This window comes from Lissotriton helveticus, chromosome 2_2 (assembly GCF_964261635.1).
Source record: "Lissotriton helveticus chromosome 2_2, aLisHel1.1, whole genome shotgun sequence".
Lineage (NCBI taxonomy): Eukaryota > Metazoa > Chordata > Amphibia > Caudata > Salamandridae > Lissotriton > Lissotriton helveticus.
Genome location: NC_136060.1, coordinates 377,074,473 through 377,094,854, shown reverse-complemented (window position 1 = coordinate 377,094,854; position 20,382 = coordinate 377,074,473). Strand labels below are relative to the sequence as shown.

At 40.9% G+C, this 20,382-nt stretch overlaps 1 long non-coding RNA gene across 1 annotated transcript in view; it reads left to right on the top strand.

The window, feature by feature from the left end:
* The first annotated feature begins 11,864 nt into the window (after positions 1-11,864).
* Positions 11,865-20,382, top strand: part of LOC144821848 (uncharacterized) — a 148,729-nt gene continuing 140,211 nt past the window's right edge. The window contains exon 1 of the long non-coding RNA XR_013608471.1: positions 11,865-12,042. This is a non-coding gene — a long non-coding RNA (uncharacterized LOC144821848). The remainder of the gene's footprint in view (positions 12,043-20,382) is intronic.

Sequence of the window (20,382 nt, the reverse complement as noted above, 5' to 3'; positions counted from 1 at the left end):
GGTCTTTTACTGATCCCATAGATCTTTGTTATATAATTATTCCGCTTTTGTAGAAGGAGAGGGGGGTTAGGCTAATCTGTTTTATAATATGACAGGGATTTTCGTAATATATGGTTTACTGACTATGCTGATTGTGTTACACATACGGCATTCTAGATCACGATACTTTAAATAAACATTTCAAACTTTCTTCGTGTCTCTGTTATATCTTATGGTGGTTGAGTACAAATGTGAGAGTTAAAGGGGATGTCCTGTTACCGTGAACCCTGAGAGGATGAGGTGTGTTTTGTTCTGGGGTTTCAGTTTACTTGTCTCTCTGGATATGGTTAGGAGGGCAAGTGAGACACTATGGCTAGTCTGACTCTGGCTCTTGGTTACTGAGGTGATATGGTGGGTCAGTCCCTGCCTCTTGACATTCTATGGTCCCAAGCATAGTTCTGTTCCTTAGCAGAATCCCTGCAACATTAACTGATAGTCCCATAACACCATAGGGATATTCGAGTTGTGATTATCCTAACAATCTGTTAAAGAAAGAATTGCTGAGTCCGAAGAAAGGTCATCAGCTTCTGAAAACATGCATACTTTGTTCCATGGAGTCTAACAGATTCAACCAGGTGGAAGTACTGAATTAGGGTGTAAGGGAATTTAGAACATTTTTATTAAAACAACCTAGGCGAAAATAATATATTTATTGCAGGCACAGGTAGCTGTTTTAACACAAGTAAAAAATTAGAACTAAAGTTTGAAGTCTACTCAGATATTCAACATGAGTTTAGGCTTACTAGAATCCCCATTCCCAAACAAAAGCATAGTATAGCACTTCAATATAGATTACTACCAAAATTCCTATTTATTAATATTGCGGCCTGAGGCTGTTGAACGTTTGCTCTATAAACTAATAACAAAAATTAAGCCAACATACAGTTCAGAGTAAGACAAACATTATGAGAGGTGGATCCTGTGCCAAGATTATTTATTTGCCCAGGAAGGCGATTAGAAATACATCTTTTCCATTTTTATTTAACGCCTTTTAATTATGTATATGTTTTTCACCTTGTGTGTATGTTTAGGTCTGATCATTTGATACCGTGATTCAGCAATTGATTGGTAAACCAGCACTAAACATGCCCCATGTAAAGTTCTCAATTTAAAATTAAGCCAATTTATTGCTAATACTAATTTAAGCATTAAAACAGCAAATGTAAACTTCAGAACTCGAAGATACAAACAGTGCTCAGGTTATTGTCTATCCGGCCCAATAGGTCAGTACTGGAAGAATGCTGTCTATAGTCTTGAGAAAACTGTGATCCAAATAGATATAAAAATATATTGGCTCTTGTTGACTCTAGAGCTGGTTGAAGTTTCATCAATACTTAAGTTGGGGGAGAGGGGTTGGCTTAACGGCTAGGGCGCTCGACCTCGGACCGGGGGATCTGGGTTCGAGTCTCGGTAACGACGCCAAAACCTCCTGTGATTCTGGGCAAATCACTTAATCTCCCCGTGACTAAAAATGAATGTGTGTCCGACCTCATTAAACAGGTGCTATGTAAAGCGCTCTGATACCTGATTCGGTTCGGGTCTAGTTCGCGCTATATAAAACTCTACAAAAACTAAAAAAAAGTTGATGCTAATTGTCACTGTTCCATTAAATACAATTGCATTGGTAATTTATTTATATACTTTAATGTTGTGGAAAGTTCTTAGATGTCACCTTGTGAATATTCAAGGTTAGCAGATCCAATTGATTATTATGGTAAGCTATCATACATGAAGTCTGTAGGTGAAAATGAGTGCTCAGAAGGAGCAAATTTATTTTTTATTCAGGATGTTCCAGCAGTTGTTGTTACCTTAAGTATAACTGAGCTGACTCGATAAATCAGTAATACTTGGAAAGCTTCATATTTCCAGTTAAATCTTTAAAATGTAGTTTGCACAGTTTGGCCAGAATTGATCAGAATTAGGTTCTGGTTTATAGTTGATGGTGATGAAAAGCCCTATCACAGACATTTGCTTCAACATAGGCAAAGCACAGTGGAGGAAAATCCGCCTGAGGATAATTATTTGGGTTTAGTATTTCTCCAGAAATGAAAGCTTCCAGTACATGACTATATGAGGCCTTTAATCTATTGAGTACCAAAGAGAAGGTCAATAGAAGGGAACTTTTCTGAAGTACCTGAAGATACCTAGGGGAAATTCTGAATTTGTCAATATGCTTAGTTCGAAAGATGCAAAAAACTCACACTCATAATATTGGGTCAAATATCTGTCCTTTTAGAAGCATATCCCCCATGTTATCTTTTTGCAGGCACAAAATAGGATTTGCTTAAACAATACAATGTTGGAAATTAGGAAAGGTGTTCTATACAATCGTCTATGGGCCCCATTTAAAGTCTGGCTGTGGCCCCCGAGGCCAGGAAAGGTTATAGACTCTGCTCCTGTAACAAAGGACTGCCTGCTAGGTTTAGAAATCCCCACCGGCCTTGTAGTGATCTTTGTGCACAATAGGGAGTGTTATAATTTAGTGTGATTACAAAAAAGAAAATGGACATAAAAACCTATTTAAATCATATTAAACCATTATATGGTTTGTTTTTTGTGAAATGCTGCAGCTACATTTCAACATTTTTTGCTGATATTTTTTGAGACTTCAAAAGTGTAGTTGTAGGTGACCTGTTTTAAAACTTTAAAGACTTTTTAAAAATGTTATTCCAATAACATATTTGTTTACTCATGTCAATAATGTGACAGTGAAGTTGTAACGGTTATGGAAGATTTATTTTGCTGCGTGAGACTGTAAAAGGATGTCGAGAGTATCTTGCCATTTTGTACTTTTTATAGAGTATTCATTGACATATATTTTACTAAGTTAACTAAGCAGAATATACCATATGCCTGTCATCTATTTCCCTATTCACATTTGATTTCACAAGAAAGGTCACTTCACTAGAGGCTGTGCAGCAGGCTTAAGATAAAACATTCTGCTTGCTAACAAGTGACTAAAACACACCAGAATTTAGCTGAAGGTGGTTAAATGAGCAAAGACTATATGAACATTTTGTATCTATATAAATAAATATTGCAAACAAGATCAGCCATTTTTAGAACATACAATTTGAATGAGTTGGATAAAATCTATGTTGCATATATATATGCAATTTAAACATATAGCTATTACTAGCTTTTCTCAACTTTATCTTTCTGAAATCCCTTGAAAGCATACATTTTTGTCCCCGCTATCAGTTCTCCAGGCCCTCTCCTTTTTCGTTAAACTATTACACCTCTAGCTTATTTTTTCTGAGTGCTGTTACAGCTGTTTATAAGTCTTTTTTATAATTCCTTCTTAGCCCTGAAATGTTACTGTAAACTCGTTTATTCTATGGTTAACCATGAATCCCAGAATCCATATTTTCAAAGCATTGTTCATTATCTTTACTCAACAAGATCTCTTTAATATTTTTTTCTTGTAGAAATAGTTCAGAGGGTTGGAGAAAGCATTCATTTTCTATCTCTCCTTATCGTTAGGTGACTATCTCATTCTTTCCATCGACAGAGGCAAAAACAATCCAACAACATATTAGCCCTTTTCTGCAACGTTGATCTATATTACATCCTTCTAAACAGCTCAAAAAGTTTTCCAGTAATTACTAGGAGGAACAGTCTTAATAATGACTCTTCTCCTCTGGTTATTATCCTTCTGCTTCCATTCTGGTCTTGTAACCTGAGCTTCATCCTTAGTCTCAGTTCTCCTGTCTGTAAACTGTACCAATTGCTTCATCGTATTTGCCTAAAAAATCAATTATCTGTTCCCCTTACAGGCATCTCAGAACCCCATTTTCATATTCCTGCTGTTATGAGTCATCTGGACCCATCTATTCTTTCCAACTCTGAATCTAAGTCCATGGCCCTCCTCGCAGAGTTCGTTATCACTAGCTGCATGGACCACACTTTTGTAATTTGTCCTCTGTGATACCTACTTACTCCAATTGTCGGAAAGCACTATTTCTATTGGCAATTAAAATATGAGACAGAGAAGCGTGATATCTAAAACTGACCTGCCCAAAGGATCCTGCCCTAACGCCGAAGACAAAAGGTGTAATGTGAGACTACAAAAAGTTTTTAAAAATAATTTCGTATGATAAAACAGATGATGGGGAGAGCCATGTGTTTACAGATACTGAGCAGGGAGTGGAAATATTACACTGAGATATAAATTGCCACTGTGCTGCATGGCGGGACTGTGCATGGTGGCCTTCTTAAAGCTGAAGAGCAGACTTATCTACGTGAATTTGGACTGCTAGTAGGTGGGATGCTGTTCATAGAGCTTTTGACAAAAGAAAAACAATTTCAATGATCAGATAATTATTAGAGCTCATTATTCCGAGTTGTATTTTAGAAGGTCTATAACTTTGATTTGTCCTCAACTTGAGTACCAGTTTAGGTTTGTGTTTGTCTTCTCTCCTAACACCAATATATTTCCAGGTATGTATTTGAAACAAATACCTTAATTTATGACGCCAGGTGTATGTTTAATCTATTATTGTCTCTTCATCCCCGGGGGCATCCCTATAGAAAGAAATTGAAAACAATTATTATAGCCTTATAGCCCGCCGTAGAGGGCTATACCGGCTATTAAAGGCCCTCTCCAGCGTTAAAGGCCCCGAGCCGAAGGCGAGGGCCTTTAACAAGGGAGCGGGACTTTAATAGCGGTATAGCCCATCTACGAAGGGCTATAAGGCTATTAGAACATTCTGTCACTAGAGGACAGAATTTTCTAACAAAAAAACAAAGCCTTTTGGGAGAGTGAGGGGATTGGAATCCCCTCAGGTTCCCTGAAGCCTTTGTTCACAGCCAGAGCTGTGAAAGAAGAAACATTGGAATGTTGGAGCTCCAGGCTTATAACACCCATTATAAGCCCAGAGCACTCCATTGTTTTCAATGGAGCTCCCAACATTCCAATGTTCTAATATAGCCTTATAGCCCGCCGTAGCGGGCTATACCGGCTGTTAAAGGCCCGCTGGATCGTTAAAGGCCCGAGCCGAAGGCGAGGGCCTTTGTTATGTTATGTTAAATGCGTTTTGTAAAGCGCGCTGACACCGAAGCTTCCTGGCGCTGATAGACAGAATAGATAAGGGGGGAGCAGAGATGGCGAGATCTAAACATAGGTGGGGAAGAGGTGGGTTTTCAACATTTTCCTAAAGTTCAGGGGGGAAGGGGAGGATTTGATGGGGAGAGGGAGAAGGTTCCAGAGTACGGGAGCCAGATGAGAGAAGCGGCGGCCGCCAAATCTCTTAGTTTTGCTCTTGGGGTGATCAGCAGATCACGGTGAGCAGATCGAAGATTGCGTATGGGACAGTGAGGGCGAATAAAGGATTTTAAGAAAGCGGGACCAGGGCAGTGAAGTGCTTTAAAGGTGAGGCATGCCACCTTGAAGGCGACCCTTCGATCGACTGGGAGCCAATGAAGGCACGTGAGCAGAGGCTTAGCTGATTGCCATCTGGGGGTTCCATGAATCAGGCGGGCCGCCTGGTTCTGGACAACTTGGAGGCGTTGTATAAGAAATTGCGGTAGGCCGTGGTAGATGGCATTAGAAAAATCCAGGCGGGAGAGTACCAATGAGATAACGGTTTGGGTGAGTGCCGCCGGGGGAAGAAGGTGACGGACTTTGCGAATCCTCCGGAGTTGGTACATACAAAAGGAAACCACCGCTCCAACTTGAGCTCTGAGGGAGAGCTCGGTGTCAATGATGACACCCAGACTCTTTACTGTTTTTACAGGGGTGGGGGGGGTCCAAATTCTTGCGGCCAGAACTGTGGACCCCAGTAAGCGTGACTGAGCCCAGGAAGAAGGAGCTCAGTTTTACCGGGGTTCAACTTCGGTTGGTTCTGGTCCATCCAGAGTTGGATGTGAATCATGGCTCCGTGAAAGGTTTTGACAGCGTGTGGTGAGTTGAGGGAGAAAATGATTTGTAAATCGTCAGCATAGTTGTAGGTGACGATATCCCATTTCGAGAGTGACTGAATGAGTGGCCGGAGATAAATATTGAAGAGGAGTGGGGAAAGGGAAGATCCCTGGGGGACACCGCAGGACGTGGGGGTTTGTTTGGCGGTGTAGGGGCCCAGACGGACCGCCTGTGTTCTTCCTGTAAGGAAGGATTTGATCCACTCAACGAGCCAGCGGGCCTTTAACAGCCGGTATAGCCCGCTACGGCGGGCTATAAGGCTATTAGAGCATTGGCCCATGGTAGGCATTACCTGACACGTAATTTTAAAACAGTAGCAGCAAGGTCTGCACATCGTGTGCGCGTGCAAAAGAATAAAACCTACCTTTCAACTGACGCCATGTTCTGCTCCCTCCGTGATCCAAGTGATGAACTGACGCCATGTTGTGGAGCAGATTACGGTTGTTCTGAACCCGAGAATTTAAAAAAGGTTTAGCAAAATTAAACGGCAATGACAGGGCATTCATGAAATCGACATCTAGAATGCCAGGCTAAGGAAAGGTCATAACAACGTTTTAAATTACGGGATTTGGTGATTATTTTGCGCATGCGCCTGGTACGAAGTTAAAAAGGAAGAGCCCACCCCTTGATGTAGAAATCCGGAAGCTAGAAAGAGCGTCGGTTTTACTTTCGTTTTATGTCAGAAGGGGCTTTGCCAATCGTTAAGTTTAGTATTCTTCAGCTGCAGACGATGCTTCGCACATGGAAGGAAAATACCGAACAAGTGCTTAATTTTTAACTTGGGCTCTCGTCCGTGAAAACATCATGCCACCACCAATAAAGGCGGCTTGAAATGTGCAACAAATTATTTTAATAATTTTAAATGTGTCGCAGACCTTCCCAGGTTGCATTTTGTTTAAACCTAGTTTTAGATCTAGATGAAAAACCATACGTGTGTTGGCAGTCTCTTAGAAACTGTATATTTCAATGTATTTTTTATTTGGAATTTAAAGGGGAATGTGAGACATTAGGCTACATAACAAGCCCTATGCCTAACCTACATATCCAACTGTGAAAAAAATAAAACATAATCTTGAAGTTGGAAAGTAGACTGGAGGTTTAAAATACTGAGGGGCATTTGACCAAATAAGACATTTAACCTCTATATTACCATAATGGCAACTGAGCTGGCTAAGGGAGGGTTCAAATCTCAGCAACGACGCTTAGCATCCTGTGATTCTGGGCAAATCACTTAAACTCCCTGTGTCTTACAACAATGAATGTGTCCATCTGTAAAAGAAACTGGTTCTCATGTAAAGCACTCTGATACCTGATATTTTCGGGTCTAGTTTGCGCTATATAAAACTGTATTCAAATAAGGAGAATAAAAAACAACAGACCGTTAAGTTTGTGAAAAAATATTATTTATTACACCATTAACATCACCTTGTACTACAATTTCAGTACTAAATCATGGAATAACAAGTTTCAAATTTAGGAGTATACATGCACACTAATACTTTTGGAAAAGAAGGAACTTTGCAAAGCATGACAACCATTAGAAATAATTTGTTACAGTAAGTTTTCAATTATAAGGTTTCATTTCATTACAAATTGTACATTGCCATTAAATGTGATGTTACAGTGAGAAAAAACATCTTTAATAATTTTTTCCTTATTGAGATCTGCTCTGCTCCCTGGCATCTTCAAAGAAGAATTGCCTTCTATTTCTGCACAAGTTTCTGGCCCATTTATGTTTTTGACAGATATTTTTTTCTTGGTATTGTCACCTGCATTTGCTAGTACAGTGGACCATATATTTCGATCTTCAGATGAAGCTTTCCAGTAACTCTGTACACTGGTTTCGCTTTTGTGGCCAGTGACTGCCATAATCTGTCGAGCTTCTAGACCATTATCTGCAAGCAATTGCACAGCTGTAGCGCGCAGACAATGGTTTGTGTAAATGCGACTTAAACTTGCTTTTCTGCTGATTTCTTTCATTAGTCCTCCAATTGTGTTTTTTTCCTAGAGGCTTTTTGAAATACCAAACAGAGGCACATGCAGCATCCTCCACAGTAAGTTTCATTGGTTGAACATAGAAGTATGTGCAATCTCTGGGCAATTTTGAAATATAAAATTTCAAAGATTTCACAGGACACATATCATTGCCTGGCTGGGTATAGATGTGACCTCTGTTTTGGTATCTTAATTTCTCATCTATTTCTTTGTGTTTTTTTGTTTGTTCGTTAAAAGTTAAGGTTGCATACTCTTGGTTGTTTTCATCTATTTGGAAGGTGAAAGCATTTTTAGGCAACTCCCGTAATCCTTCCCTGCCACGTCTTGCAAGGTGTAGTTGGGTATCAAAAAAAACTTTGTACTGCAGTGAAATAGGTTCATCACATTTCAAGATACCACATTTCAAGATACCACAGTGTTTTATCAATGACAAGTCCTGTGCTGAGATAAATTATTTTCTTATACTGATATCTCTACCTTCTCTACGTTGTTTTTTTAAAATTGCTACTAACACATTGTTAGCGGGTGCAAATACAGCATCATGCATGATATTAACAGCTCTGCTAAAAGGAGGATTATTAATTTGTCTATTTAGTCCAGCCCTTGCTGATATAAGGCTTTGATTACAGTAACATTCCCCCTTAGCATTTCTTACCTCTGCATAAAAATGTCTCAGAAGGCTACAGAGTTCAGGCAGTGGTTTCATCTCAAAGTCCGGCTGATACCCATTTTCTACTAACCAGTCTCTGAATATTTGAGTCGCCCATTTTGTTGCTGTTCTAGTGCTGGTTTCAGCCCTCTGCTCTTCAAGTATATCCAGTTCATGAGCAGCAAAGTTTTGGTGACGTTTTCCAGTCTTCTCCATTTGAACTCCAGCAGATTTATCTACCCATTCATCAATGGAAAGGTGTCCAAATAAATTGAAAGATATTTGTTGAGGCTTTTTACAAAACTGTACATATCTTAGAGGATTTGCCATTGCTACTGCTCAGCTCTTCACCTTGGCTTGACTGTTGAGTTGACCTTGATTTTAAACAATAGAATGGATTGCTCTTGGCAGCTTGTGGAGTTTAGAACACTCAGATAAGAGGGCCTTTACTAGTGAATACAGATCTCTGGAGCTGCATTGTCTTCAATGGAGCTCCCAACATTCCAATGTTCTAATAGTTGTTGAAATTAACTGTCTACTGCTATCATCTATTTTGGGACTTTTGGTAAAGTGCACAGATTCCATGTAGTGAAACGTTCTAACCTTAAAAACTGCAAAGCCTTTTTTCTTTTTTTACTAATTCTGGCTTATTTGAATCTCATTTATGAATTTCTATTTAGTTCTTTTTTAAATTCATGGTTTGATCATGTAGGAAACTGTCTCTATATATACTACACCAAAATGAGGTATAGTGTGTATAGAGTCCAGGTGACCCCAGAGGTAGGCAGAGGTTAAAGTTAGTTAGAACCTTACTCTCTATTTGTGGTAGAGTGTTCGAGCAGTAAGGCAGTATCAGAGGACAGAGCTAAGCATTTGATGTACACACTCAGTCAGCAAATGATTTCACACACTCAAGCACCGAACTCTAGGCCAATTGTTTTTGTATAAAACAATATACTGTTGTTTTATTTTAGAACCAAGCAAGCCGGGCACAGGTAAGCATTAAATAATTTACAGTAATAAGTTGCTGATTGTAGAACCTGTTGAAAATGCAATAGGACTTGTACTTTGTTTGATTTACAGGGGATGCAGTAGGTTGCAATACTTAGCAAATATAGTAAATTGAAATGAATTGGCTTTTTCAGTAATTTACAGGTAAGTTACTTTTTACATTACTTTTCTAACTCAGTGCTGGATACCTAGATTCATAATGAGTACAAAGATGCCTACTAGGGATTTTTTTGAAAATACTTACTCCAGTATATGATATATGCAATTACTTTTAAGTTCAACCCCAAATGGTCTCGAACCCTTGAAAAAATCTAAACATAGATGAAACTATTCAAAACATGTACAATCAATGAATAGAGGGAAATTTCGAAAGCACAGGAGAGTCTTTTTCCAAAAGTACAAAGAGTTTTTTAATCTCGATAAAATTGAAAAGGATACAGTCACAAAAACAATTCAGCATAATCAAGGGTGTGTAAAACTATCTACAAATCATGAACACAGATATCTATTCCAAATAGTCAGATGAGTGAAGGATCTGAACATACAGAAAACTTTCACTATTGTACAACAAATGTTAGGGAAATAGATGCAGATGTCGACGTTTTGGTCTGTTGTGGCAAAATTATCCATCAGACCATCTTCAGGATGTAAAGTTGTATGTTTAAAAAGTCCTTTGACTAAAGTCAATTGTTCAATTTGGACCCAATGGCTTCTGAGTGTCCTGCACTCACTGTGAAAGTCTGTGGGCAGACCCACAAGGGACATCTTTGCCTTCGCACCTGTCATCCCTTTCCTTAGTTGTTAATCCACCAAAAGGGAATTGCAGGCATTATTTAACAAGCTCTAAATGCCATGCAATGGATTATCTGATTTTAATATGTTCCCTTAGCTGTAAGTAAAACGAACAAAACAAGATTTTGCAATGCAAAAGGTCTCGCGTTACTGAAAGTTTCAGCTATTTGAGTTGCAAATAATAATGTTTATTAGATTTTTATGTTGTTAAAATATGTCCCAGCAGTAGTATAGGTAAGGGTGCAGTGCCATATGTGGCCAATAGAGGTCCAGTTTACAACTCCACAGGGACACCTAGTAACAGCCTGTGATACTGGACCCTTTTCATGCTTTGTGGATTTTCTTTGATTAAATATGCTTCTGCTAGGATATTTTTTTAACAACAAAAAAGAAAAATCTAACAAACATTATAATTTACAACGCCAAAGCTCAAACTTTCAGTAATGCGAGACCTATTGCATTGCAAATGCTTGTTTTCCTCTTAGACCAGGAAATGTTCGACACACACTTCTGTCTTCCTCGCTGCTCCATCATTTCCATTGCTATTCACTTTTATTTTGCAGTTTTATATAGTGAAAACTCTACCCAAAGGTATTGGGGCGTCAGTTACATTATACAAGAACACTTTTTTTCATCCACAGGGAGATTAAGTGACTTTCCCAGAATCACAGGATGTTGACCCCACGCCAAGACTCAAACCCAGTTGCCCTGTTCCTAAGTCAGCAGATCTAGATATTGTGCCACATCCTTTCCCACTTTTCTTTCCCCCTCTTCTCTCCCTTGATTTTCTTTTCCTTTTAAACTTCCCCATATTGTTGTCCTTCTTCTCCACTCTGTTGTCTCACTTCTCCCTTTGTCTCTCTCCACATTGCACTCCTCGCTCAGTCCATTTTGCTGCTCTCCAGCCGTGTCCATTCTCCCTTCCCTATGTCATTTTGTCCCAGGGTGAACATTTCTCACAGTAAGTCAGTAATGCTTTTGAACAAATAATTGTTATGAGTTGTCGAAAATTTCTCCTTTTGCACATTTTGGTTGTTGGTATTATTTTTTGTTCTCAATTGAGAGCAGGAGTCCCCTCCCAGTTAATATGACATGGTGGCAGTGGGCACCTGGGGCTCAAGGCACATGCAGAGCCTCTTAGACGACCACCACTTCTCTGACTCCCCGTACAGCCCCTTCTCACCCCACCCCCAGATAACATTAATGCTAGCTGTGACGCTCAAAAGGAGCACAGACTGGCCTCACTGTGGCCTCACAGTCTCACCTCAGAGACTCGGGATGGGAGGAGACCCTCCACGTGCTGTGCCCGCTGCGCGTGGCCCACTGTCCTACTGCGCAGGACAATGAGGCCATCCGTTCTCAGCAGTTGGTTATAACAAGCGCCAAACTTCGCTCTGACGTTGCAGCAGCCGTTAAGGTCGCGCGCCAGTCAGGGGCCAATCCGGACGGGCAACAGTTCTGACGTCACCTACAGCTGAGAATACCTGCCCGCCTCAGGCAATGGCCGCTGCCCGCGCTGCCAATCCGACGCTGGCTACGCCGAACCCGCGGCCTCCAGAAACAAGGTCCGTAACAGCGATTGTACTTTCAACCTTTTTTGGTGCTACGACGACATGAGTATCGCGTTTCCTCACAGGTGAATTTTTACAGTTGTGTAATTTTATGTTTACACACCTCCTGAAGCACTCAGCCATGTGCCTGCATGAAGCAGATGACGCGGTTTCACAATGCGCATATCTTGCTCTTTAGTCACACCACTGCCTTTTAATATCAGTTGCATGTTAGTTCATCCCAGTTCTTAAATAAAAAGTAGTCAGTCGGGTTTGTCTTTCACACTCAATACAATGGCTAACATCGCATGACTGAAGGGATGCCTGGAGGAATGTTTATTTTAATATTAAATAAAACAAGCTCAGTCAATGAAGTCAATGAAGTCAGGCCATCGGCCCACTGAGAGTAACCTTTCCTGACTCCGAATCCTCTCTGAAACTGGTAACTTTTCACAGGTGTAATTCACTCTCACACGATCCATCGGTCCTTCCACAATGTATTATGGTAAATGCAGTTTAACTTCCTCACCATTAAGTTATTTTGCATTTCGATAATTTCTTTAGTATTCAAATGCATGCTCAGTCAGTACTGGAAGCTAATTCAGAGAAAGGTAATCCTTCCATTCCGTGTTTTTTTTTTTTAATTTCAACAATTTTTATTAGAAAATAATTTTTTTGTTATACAAGACAGTGAAAGAGAAGGCAATGTAGGACATTGTTATTGTGCTGTTGCAGTTATATTTGGCTTACACAACATATGTTACACAACATATGTTAAGGCATCAACAACTAAAGTAACTATTCGTGGCCCGTGGCTTTACTAGAGTGGAGACATATTGCATTACCTTCGAGCGAGGAAAAAGAAAAAGGTAGAGAAAGAAAGGATGAGAGATAGGGAAGTGGTATTTAGTTAATACCAGGGTCCCCTAGTTTTGTGTTGGGAGGTGGATAGATACAATATTTTGGAGATGTGCTTTCTGCCTAAGGCGGTTTATGAGATACAAGGAAGCTGTCTAGTGTATGCCACATCTCTCCTTTTGAGTGCATCCCGGGGGAGTATTTTAAAGTTATGTTGTCCGCCCCCTTAGGAAAGTTATCCAGTTGAACCAGGTCTTGAAAGTCGCTTTCCTTGTGTCTTTCCAGTTGGAAAGAATCATTTTTACCGCCGCTGTGAATAGGAGGTCTAACAGATGGCTATCAACTTGTGACTGGAGTTCTGGCTCCATGAACGCCGTGACTACACTACACTATGGACGTGTATAGGTGGTGAGTATCCTAGGATGTTGTATATGAAATCCCTGACTCTCTCCCAAAAGGTCCTAACTCTGGGACAGTGAAAAATGAGGTGTGCCAAGTCTCCCTTCTGTTCATGACAGTTCCAACAAAGGTTATAGATAGATATATGATAGAGATCGTGGGTCACCCGACCAACAATTTCACCATATAGTTTTCGGGCCCATAAATTTCAATTCACCATATACATTAATCAGGTGACCTCACAAACCTACCACCAGTAACCCTGATTCCTTCCTATTGTATTCTAGTGTACCCGACTTACCATCCACCGTTACGGGTACCTATGACCACTATAGATCAGGGAGCTAGCTGTGAAGAAAGGCAGACAAAAATACTAACCCAACTTCATAAACTTTTGATATTCATCAAATGACCACGGACAACTGGAAAGTTTTAAGATTTTTATCTTAGTAATCAGATTCTAAGAGCATTAGGCTTACAGTTAAAAGGCAGTCGATAAGCAAGATAACGAAAAGCATATAACCATAAAGAAACAATGTAAGGGCAATCATTTAGGTTTTCTAAAATAATAGTGAGACAGGGAACACGCTAAATAGAGTAAAAATGCAACTCAAGAATGGACATCTATAAATGGGCAAGCTTATGCACGTATAAAATTACACTATTTGGACATACTTCATGAATATAAATGGGAAATTTGGAATCCTAAACAGCTATAGAAAGAGTGAAAAGTGGAACACGCTATAACTCTAACAACATTACTTCAAATCAGAATGCAGGTGAAACTTATAAACCACATTTATAATTCATAGACAGTAATGGAAAGAAAATGCTCTAAAAGGTAGGGTAACATAGGAACATGCTATGAAAATAGATGCAATTGACTTTCATATAGTAGACTGCGGAAAGCATGGAAAATTAACGTATGCAAAGGTATGTCTTTATTGAAGCAAAGACAGAAAAATAGAAAGGTGCAGTATAGGTTTCTTGCAATATATTTACCTAGAATGGTGTGAAAACCAACCCTGGCCACTGATCAGTCAAGGACAGGAAATACCCCACGGAAGGACAGTCATCAATGGGACAGCAGGTGCAGAATGGACACCCCAGGACAGGACAGGAAAACCAGATTAGGATCAGGACAGGACCACCAGGATACGACCAGCACCCGCAGTTTGGAAGCAACGCCTGCGCTCCACCCTCTCTGCAGCTATCAGTCAGAACCCCGATTGGGTTAGCGAACTCCCCAGCAAAGTGCTCCGCAAGCACTTAAGGTTTAGTAAAACCTTTGAGTCTATGGTCAAATTCGGACAGAGTGCTCCGCAGCGCTCTGTAAATTCAGTCACCTATTGAGTGCGTTGGGTCAGTGACAGGTCAGCTATTCAGACAAGTCGGACAAATTCTCTAGCTAAACCTAGGCTAGTTATACTGTTTTTGGGTCAGTGTACCACCCCCCAATGTTGCAAAGTGTCAGAATCCCCAATTTCAATTGGTCCTCAAGTAGGATAAGTTAACACACCAATCAGAACAGACTACTGTAAGCCTAAATATCCATCTTAGGGAACCGCCTAGCAGATTTTGGGTTCCCATGACATATTTTACAGAATACAATAGGAAGATATACAAATGTTACAAATGCAGTACAAAATCTGTTTCTCTGGCTGGGTGAAGGTGCATCTTCCCAGGCACATCTTGGCAGAGTCTTTCACTTGGCACTTAGTCAATGCCACTTTGCCACTCCTGGTCCTGCGCAGTACTGCACTTCAAAATGGACTCCCAAGCATCCCATCAACCCTCCATGCCGTGGATACATGAAAAGTAAGCGAGAACAAATTAAAACATAGAAATAAATGAAGGTACCGTATACCATGAGTAACTACTTTATATTTCTTACTTATAAAAATATACCATGCAATTATAGATTAGTGCAACATACAATAACACGAGAGCATCTGCACAAGCTTCACCACGTTAATACACCGACAGCCATCTTGAGGCTATTACGCATGCGCACCCTTTCCCTCCAGAACTGCAACTACGTCACGTCACGTGAGTGTGACTAACGCATGCGCAGAAGCAAAATCCAAAGCGGCGGCCATTTTATGGACAAGAGTTAATTGTTTTAGTAAAACACATAGGCAAGCGTCACTAAGATACACACACACATTCAAAAATACATAAAATTAGTAAACAAACAAATTGGATTACCGGGTTATAACAAATTCGAGGTTCATGACTCGAGCAAGTCGGGTAATATGCAAATTCTTGCTCTATCAATCCCCTCTTTGATGATATTTACTATCATCACAAACAAAATAGAACCAGATGCCAACTTCTCTCACACCTTGTACATCTCAAACTCTTCTAACAGGCGATTCATTTTCTCTTTCACTTCTTTATTGGGGTGAGAATTTTTCACCTTTTTATAAATCTGATTATTCAAGCCTTCCAATTCAAGTTCATCCACACTCCTTTTCACACCTCTACTATTCATAGTGTATTTCTTTGTGTGTTTGCGACATTTGCAACAGACGAATATGAGGAAAATGATGAAGCCTATCACTCCAATTGGCATCAGTATCTTAAACAATAAGCTTTTACCTAAATTAGCAAACCAATGACCTACATTGGAGAGACCATCAACAAGTCTCTTCCAGGCACTGTCAACCTCCAGTGGTTTAAGTTCCTTTTCCAATTTAGTAATGTTTTTCACATATCTTTTGATCTGTACACTTTTGTCCGGTATGTAAGTGCAACAATGTTGCGCCTTTAGCATCTGGCAGACTCCGCCCTCTTTTGCTAATAAGGTATCAAGCGCAAGTCTGTTCTGCAAAACCATTGATCTGATCGCAACCATTTCGGTATTGACCAATAGAAATCCATGAGCTGTGTCAGTAGACAGCACATCCACTATTGTGGACAATTTGCAAATTCTGTGTGTGTTCAGAACCACTCCCACCCCAGGTATCAGTGCACTAAAAATACTACCCATTATTTCACCTACGCTTTCTCTTTTGCTACGCACTAAGCCATTAGTGTTTTCATTCCTTCCAGCAATTTCATTCACGCCCTCGCCGCCGTCCCCCGCATCCGAAGAGCCACCACAGGGGGAAGGTCCTTCTCCTACCTCGCCGCCAAGACCTGGAACTCCCTCCCGACCCACCTCCGCCTGACCCAGGACCACCTCGCCTTCAGGAAGCAGCTCAAGACCTGGCTGTTCGAACAGTAGCGGACCCCCCCCCTCCCTAAGCGCCTTGAGACCCTCCGGGTGAGTAGCGCGCTATACAAATGCTTAGATAGATAGATAGATGGTATATTCTCGGGAAAACAATGCCAAAGTAGCAGCTTCCATACCAGTGATCCGGCAATTTGAAATAGGCCTTGTTTCCACATATATAATAAATTCCGGGAAACACAGGTTCTGACCCATTTTTGAAACCCCAACCTCCAATTACCTTGTAATTGTGTTCACATTGACTGGAACCAATGAAAATGTTATTATAATAACTAGTCCTCTCGCGGTGAAGACAGAGTTTCCCTTTCCTTTCGAAATCCAGCAACAAAGCAGGACCAGCTCCACCATTTGAGGTGCTTTCCATGTTCTCGGCCCATTTTGGAGTTTTCTGCTTTTTATCATTTGCCTTTCTTTGGAAACTCTCCCTTCTTTTCTCTGCCATATTTAGGAAAATGTTCTCTTGTTCATGTAATGAACAGGTCAAGTTGTCTCTGTGTGCTTCATTTAAGTCTATGGTACATATAGTCAGAAAGTATTCCCCCATATAACGTGTAACGTCACTTTTAGTATGTACAGGATTAAGATTTCCACGTATAGGGAGTTCAGAAAATATCATGTCATTGTTAGAGTAATAGTACTGTAACGGTCCTCTTTTGTAAAATAAGCTTGCTAAAATACTACAGGAAATTCCATAAGTTAAGGGTAGGTGATGATAAGTCACGCCTTCAGCTACAGAAGTAGGTAGCTTCATGCAGACATAGCAGTCTTCTATCTCCATAGTTTCTACATAATGCACTAATAAGTTTGCAAAAACATTTAAATGAGTCTGGTTCTTAACTCCGTGGTAATGTAGTCCTTCCTCATCTGATGCTTCTAAGTCTCGTTTTGTTTTTCTGAGTGTCTTTTCACGTCTTTCTACACTTCGTGTTGTCAGTTCTTCAGTGTCAGTAGTAGAGTAGGGTCAATATTAGCCATAAAAGGAATAAAAACTGTTAATCCTATCCAAACTATTATTACTATAGCTACACTACATATACATACTTTGCAGCATGTTTTGCAACAACTGCGTTCAGGCCTTCCATTCACTCTTGAATCAGACATTTTGCTCAGAAGAAGTTTTCAACCCCTCTTTGTAACTTTGCACAGGTAGCTTACTCTGCACAACTTCAGGTCAGTTCGTCTTCTTCGGCAGACAGATCAGCAATGTGTTCTCCGTCACTTTCGTCAGAGATATCAAGATCCTCAAATTCCTCCAAAACTAAGTATGTCCATTCAGGATCCTGGTATTTTTCGTTCAGTCTTTTTATTCGATCACTCCTTCTTTTGGAGCTTTCTCCAGCTTGCTCTGTAATTCGTGGACTTTTCCTTCTGTCTGCAAGTTTCTCTTCGACTGTTTTTATTCTCAGTCTCAGTCTTTTAATATATCTTGGTTCGATATTTTTCTTTTTCTTGAGTCTTTTGGCTGGCACTGTGATTTGGCTTTCTTCTAATGCTCTTTTATTTTCATTTGTTTGTGGCACTTCTGCTTCTGTCTCTTCCCTTCCTGTCTGACTAGCCCCAGGTCTTGTATCTATTTCTTCTGCCTGGTTACTAAGCTGGCCTGGTTCAGGTGAATTTTTGGTTTTGGCTTTCGAATGTCTCTGTTTCTGTGTCCTGAACACGTTCTTCTAATTCTATCTGATCCTGTTCAAGCACTTCGATCCCTTGATTTTCTTCTGCTCAAACTTTTACACTAGTTCAAGCCTGTCCCTTTTCAATTTCAGGAGTTAGTGGAGGTGTGTCGATCACTTGCTCTGTCCCTGTCTGACCTTCCTCTTCGTCCTCAGATTTGACATGAATCTCAATAATCCGAGGGTCTTCGCCTGTGCCTATCTCGACCTCTCTATTCCACTCTCTATCTTCGTAGGTTCGCTCTCTTGTTCTGATTGGGTCTTCAGTTAGATCGATTATGGGTATCCAATCATCTTGGCTGGTGCTCGGCTGTTCGTCATCAGCTACTTCAGGACCGACGTTGGCAGACCCCTCAGCTGGACAACCTTCAGCTCCAGGTTCCTCGTCTGGAATTACCTTCTGTGTATGGCTGGCATGGATCCACTTGGGAACGCCTGCACACTTCACCGCCGTCGTGGTTACCAGTATTATTTGGCGTTTTTCTCCCCACCTCGGTGCAAGGCAACTCGAACGAGTATGCTTCTTGATTCTAACCCAGTCACCAGGAACCAATTTGTGAACTGGAGTTGTTGGGTTGGCGACGGCGTCTTCCCCAATCTGGCGAGAGATAGAACGCACTTGGTCACCTAGTTGCTTGCAGTACTCAAGTACCAAATCATCAGTAATGCTTAACAGTTTGTATCCTGGAACCCACGCTTGTCTCATCACTCTTCCCATCAGGATTTCATGTGGGCTCAGGCCTGTTTTCCGGTCTGGAATACTTCTGAGTCCCATCAGAACAAGAGGCAAGGCAGTTATCCAGTTCATGCCGGTAGAGTCACACATTTTTGCTAATCTCGATTTTATAGTGCCATTTATTTGCTCTACTACTCCAGAAGCCTCTGGACGATATGCACAGTGCATCTTTTGTTTGATCCCGAATGCTTTACAGAGCTGATCGATTACCTCATTCTGAAAATGTCCGCCTCTATCTGATTCAATAGTGACTGGAACCCCGAACCTAGGTATCAATTCCCGTAGTAACAATTTTGCTACTGTTAGGGCGTCATTCTGTTTGGCAGGGTAGGCTTCCACCCATTTTGAAAACAGGCAGACAATGACAAGGACATATCTCTTCCCCTCGCAACGAGGCATGGTGATGAAGTTAATCTGTACTCTCACAAAGGGACCCCCTGATTTCCCAATTTTTCCTAATTCAACTACTGTTCTTTTCCCAGGGTTGAATTGCTGGCATGTCAAGCACCTCTGGCAAAGTGATTCCGCTACTTTCCTGAACTTCGGATTATACCAGGTTTGTTGAAACACCAGAACCATGGCATCCCTACCAGTGTGTGAATTTCCATGTATCAACCTAGCCATAGAGGCGAGCAGGTGTCTGGGTAACAGAGGCATACCATTTGGGCCCACAATTACACCATCCTCACTTCTTGGTCGACAACCACATTTCCTCCACTTCTCTTTCTCTTTCGATGGCACAGCATGCTGCCAATCACTCGCCTCATCCCAGGTAGGCACTTCTTCAAACACCATAAGTTGGCAGCTGTTTCCAGTCCCTCCCAGTTTAATATTTATTGACATGCGATCCCTAGCACACTGCTTTGCCACTTGATCAGCAAAATCATTTCCCAAAGATACAGCGTCAAGGCCCTTTTTATGGGCAACACATTTGACCACTGCTAATTCTTTTGGTAATTGGATTGCCTCCAGTAAATCTTGTACAACCCTTCCATTTCGAATGGGGGTACCTGATGAAGTCAGGAATTCTCTTTGTAGCCATAATTGGCCAAAGTCATGCACAACCCCATAACAGTACTGACTGTCAGTATACACTGTTATTCTTTTGTCTTTTCCCAATTTGCAAGCTCTTATCAATGCAATCAATTCGGCTACTTGTGCAGACTTTACTCCAAATAAACATGATGCTTCTTTAATTTTGTCTAACGCGACCACAGCATACGCAGCACTTGGGCCCACCAGTTCGTGTCTCATACATGAGCCATCCACAAACCATTCCTCATAATGTACAGGCAAAGGTGTTTCTTTAATGTCTGGGCAGGGTTTAGTACTGAATTCTGTCAGGTTAATGCAGTCATGCTCGTTCTCTCCCTCAGCTTCTACAATCATTGAGTCAGGGAGTAGGGTGGCTGGGTTCAAGATATTACACCTAGTGATGACTACATTTGTAGCACCCACGAGAATCCTCTCGTATTTAGTCAGCCGACTAGGGGTGAGATACTGGGTCTTGGTCCTGGTCAGTAAAATC